This window comes from Alosa pseudoharengus, unplaced genomic scaffold, assembly GCF_046254945.1.
Source record: "Alosa pseudoharengus isolate Yale_2024_CS ecotype anadromous, Long Island Sound unplaced genomic scaffold, YU_APseudo_1.1 YU_APseudo_1.1_scf_8, whole genome shotgun sequence".
In the NCBI taxonomy this organism is placed as follows: Eukaryota; Metazoa; Chordata; class Actinopteri; order Clupeiformes; family Clupeidae; genus Alosa; species Alosa pseudoharengus.
Window position 1 is genome coordinate 16,712,703 of NW_027468870.1, and position 4,903 is coordinate 16,717,605.

Here is a 4,903-nt window from a genome sequence, read left to right on the forward strand (position 1 = left end):
TACAGGCCTAGGCTACATAGACCATAGACCATTTTTTTGTACCCTCTCTGCTTGTAACAGAATAAACCTGATTCCTGAGTTTTCCTGAAGTTTGCCAGTTTCCTGAAGTTTGCAAGATTAATATTAAGTAATTATTCACCACAATTACTTTCAATTGCAAGATATGTTTTTTTTTTGTGTACAGTATATCCAGAGAATATGTGGTCATTTTACTAAATTATGGTCTCATTTTACTAGACTGTGCGGCTCAATTTAGTTAATCCTGTGCACATTTTACTAAATAGTACACTCACTTGTACTAAATTGTGGGCTTGTTTTCTAAATTGTGCGCGCATATTACTAAATTGTGCTCTCATTTTACTAGATTGTGTGCTGAATTTAGTAAAAGGAACTCACTATTTACTGAAATGAGTGCACTGTTTACTGCACAAGTGTTAAGTGCACAATTCAGTAAAATGAGTGCACAATAGGCTCCTTCAATGTTGGTAAACATCCAGAGCCAAGGTTGGGTGTGCGCAGCATGGGGTCAGAAAAATGGAGCAGCTAATAGACCAGCATGTTGATCTATTAAGGTATGCGCTGTCATTATCAACCCAGGACCGCAAACTGTACCTTAATAAATTAGTCTTAGCTAATGGCGATTGTCTGCCTGATCCTGAGCTAATAACTGAATGAGTAGACAACGTTAGCAAGTGGCCAGAGATTCATTGGCTCACCATATATGGCTGGTTGACAAGCCCAGTGTTTTTTTTTTCTTGACGTTTCCTTGACGTTTCAGTCAATTCACACACACACAATTCAATGAGATGGAAAGCTTTCTGCATTGTGAACATTTTTCCTGTGACGTGGCCCATGAAGGGGTCAATTTATCTAGTAAAATGAGACCACAATTAGTAAAACGTGCATACGTTCTCTCGATATACAAACAATCTTGCAATGACACCTCCCTCCCGGGCTTTTAAATTTTGAAGATTTTTTGGAGACTTGGTGACCCCAAGATGATACTTTTTTCTCAAATTTTTCAACAGTGGTTCTTATGGAATTTTTTGCCTCTCGTACCATCCTCCTTACTGTGCGTAGGGGGCAAGATAAACATGGGTCTTTGTTCAAACCTGCCACATTTCCAGCTGACTGGAAACATGGACAGATTATGAACCACTGGGCCCCTGGGCACAGACATGAAAAGGGCCCCCCTTCCCACCTTAGAAAGTTAGTAACTCAGTAATAGTAGGGGGGTCCGGGGTCATGCCACGCCTTAAATGTTGACTTCTGTCGAGTTTTGTGGAAATGGATTTAAGGTATCTTGATGTGAAAAGATGCCAATTACAAAGCATGATTATCACGCATAGTGTGACACGTGTTATTTGACTGAGGGGCCCCATTCAGATATCAGGAGTGAATAACATCCCCTATAGTATATGATTCAGACATATCACATAACATAACCTGTGTTATTTGAGTGAGAGGTCTTATTCAGATATCAGGGGTGGAGAACATAGTAGTGACTTCACGCAGAGGCTTGAGCTTCAGGGCCCCCTGAGCCCTTGGGCCCCTGGGCCTGGGCCCAGTAGGCCCGTTCAGTAATCCATCCCTGACTGGAAATAGAACCATTTTATTGTTTTAAAATATAAGCCCTTTATGTACTTATTTTTTATGGCCATTCCCTGATTTACACCACCAATAGGGAATACAACTTGAACATAAAACCAACAAAGGCTTGAGCTGGTCCAGTTCACGTAAGGAACATGCCGCAGGTATGTTGACTGCTCTCTGAGGCTCCTGCCATGCTGACACACACTCATACATTCACACCTACCCCGAAGTTACAGTGCCTATAAAAAGCCTACAATTCACCATGAAGACAAAGGAAAACTCTAAACAACTGTCAGTGTCAATAAAACGTTATTGAAAAGCATAAGAGAGGGGATGGATACAAAAAAATGTTCAAGTCACTGAACATCCCCTGGACTTCAGTGAAATATGTCATTAAGGAATGTAAGGAATATGGCAAATGTGTAAAACTGCCTAGAGCAGACCGTCGAGAAGAATACTGTTGAGAGAGGCCACCAAGGCACCAATGACAACTCTAAATTTATTCAACTTATAAACTCAAGCACCTGAATGCAGACTGCATGGTGCTTGATTAATACACCAGTGGAAATGGACCTGATGAAACCCATGAATTCCCAGGTACAATTTTACTCCCCTTAGACTTGATCCTTATGTTAATTTCATGCTATAATTTCAGTATAGTGCTTCTTGCGCCAATGATCTCATGTTTGCACTAAATATCAAGGGCTGTTCTTGTGCATATTGTGTTTCTTTGATGCATATCCATTAACCTCATTTACATTATGCTGTTCTATGCATCAATGGCCTATACATACATTTATTCATTTGGCATTTATTCAAATGACTAATAAAATGAGAATTAACATTCAAAATATTTTGCGAACAAGACCTTAATGCAGTCTCTTTGGAACAATATAATATCAACAGTTTATTAACTGTTGATTCGAACAATTCAAAGATCAAAGCAGAGCAACCTACCCTTAATAGACATTTGCACACAATTTCATACAGTGATTATTCTATACTAAATATGATCAAAAATACATGTTGGTTGAGCTGAAATATCTCTTTATTCAGAGTATCATTTAAGAGATCAGCAAAAAGCGGCACTCCATTATACAGTACTTCCTGTAGATGGTTACATCTTTTTTCAGAGCAGCTTTTTAGTAGCATTGAGGAAGGAACCATAGCTCTATTAATATTAGTGATAAGGAGGCTAGAATGAAAATGAAAATTAACCATGAAAACCATCTTTCATAGCTTTGCCGGTGGAATCAATGTGTAACAGCTACCTTTGAACGCCTCTCAAGACCTCAGAAGCTTGATTGGAGTACCTTTCAAGGGAGAATGCCTGAGCTCTTATGCAGGATCACATTACATTTGAATACTTGCAACACACCTACATTTGGAACAGCACAACCCCAGTGCTTAGCTGCAGACAACCACAGAGGTAAAGACAGACATCTATAAATGAATGTTCAGCATTACATTATCTCAAGCTTTAGATCGAAGTATAATAGTCTCAAAAAAGCATAGAAACCAAGATAACTCTCTGACAGCCTTATCAGGCTGGTTATGGCTGTCATATGTAATTGAGTGAAGGTCATGCCATCTGTGTAGCTGATTTGACGGACCAGACAAAGAAGTTTAAAGGCAATGATTAATTTCACAAAGTTCACACTGAAACAGAATACCATTAGATTTCAATAAGGTAGCAGTCATGCAATAAATGTGGCTATCCAAGGTCATGGATGCAGCATGAAAACTAAAACTTATACCAAATGGCCCATGCATTGTGTAAGACATCAGGAGCTGATGACATCTAATTTTTGACAGCAATGTGTAGAACATTAAGAGGTTTCACATGCGTTCTCTCACAGTCAAGTGGTGATGAAAAATATCCACTCTCTCTGTCTTCTGGAAGACTTCTTTCTTCCAGATGGAAAGTGACCCCTCTCTTGGGGTATTTGACAAACTGACACCCATTTATATCGAGTGTCCAACACAGCCTGTCAAATACACTAAGAGGAGGGCCTTCAGGGGAGCCTGCACGTGAGGTTAAACTAATAGAAAGGGGAAACTAGGAAGGAAGAAATAAAGAAAAATAAATAAATAAAATGAGACAGAGAAACATTCCCATGTTAAAGCATTTGTGAATTCCTGTAAATGCAACATCTGCCTTCACAATGTAATTATGTCAGATTTCTTATTAACTAATAATGGACACCAACCAAGTATAACAGAAGCACACTTGAATACAACCGTCCACCACATCACAGAGATAGATTTAGCTTATGACCTGCACCTAACATTTCCATCCATTTAAGATAATTATGAAAGTAATTATAGAAACACTAGGCCTACTATTAAAACTATAGTATAGTATAATAATATAGTATAGCATACTATCACTCCAAACACTATATTTTACTATACTACACTGTACTGTAGTATGCTATAGTATTTAGAATAAAATATGTAGATTCAGGAAAGATATGAATATTTGAAACAATGCTGATCCTGTTCTTGTGAAAAGGTTCAGTTATCATCCATGCTGAGTCTTCATTTCCATTTCTGCTTATAAGTGTGACATTTCAACAGGAAGTTAAATTCAGCACTCAGACAAAAAGATCTCTTTTTGCTTACAGTGTGCTAATAATTCAGGTTGAGTATTATTGATTTAACTTCAGTATAACCTGGTAGTTTGAATATGCATATCAAAGAATACAAGCCTGAGGTTCACACTGTTTCTAACATTGTTGTCAGTTCTTCAAAAAACACTATCCTAAAAACTTGCTGAATTATAACTCTTGAGTCAGAGGCACGGAACATACAATACCTGAAGATGATCCCGAGGCAAACTTGTAGACAGTCTTTTTTTTTTTGTTGCACGGCTGTGCTCCCCCAAGCTGTCGGAGTCCCCCCACCCGAGCAAAGCCTCCCTCTCACAGAGAAAGGCAGGAGACACTATGCCTCTGACTCGTCATCTGATGATTATTAAGAGACGAACGTCTGTAAAGAGGAAGCCAAAATGGGGAAGATAAGTGTTAGGCCAGCTAGCAGGAAATATCTGGAACCAAAGTGACAACATGTCATGGTTGTGAAATGCTGCAGAAGGCAGTTTGAATTCAGACTTTCTGGGCACTGGCTGTTCCATTAGCTACAGTCCTTTTTATGACACGTGTAATAAAGTTGTCTGTCAGTAGCAAAAGTGTGTAACAGCTAGAAGAGAAAAGGATGAAAATTGAAAACATTTCTCACAAACCATTAAACATTTCTGGCATGTGTTAAAGTGATGCATGCTTTAATATAGATACCAGCTCTGTGCAAT

At 38.7% G+C, this 4,903-nt stretch overlaps 1 long non-coding RNA gene across 1 annotated transcript; it reads right to left on the minus strand.

The window, feature by feature from the left end:
• Window positions 1–2,623: 2,623 nt before the first annotated feature.
• On the minus strand, window positions 2,624–4,508 carry LOC143112427 (uncharacterized). Its single transcript, XR_012984742.1, has 2 exons — window positions 4,412–4,508; window positions 2,624–3,652 (listed from the first exon to the last, which is right to left on the minus strand). It is a non-coding gene; the product is annotated as an uncharacterized LOC143112427 (long non-coding RNA).
• Between the last annotated feature and the right edge of the window lie 395 nt (window positions 4,509–4,903).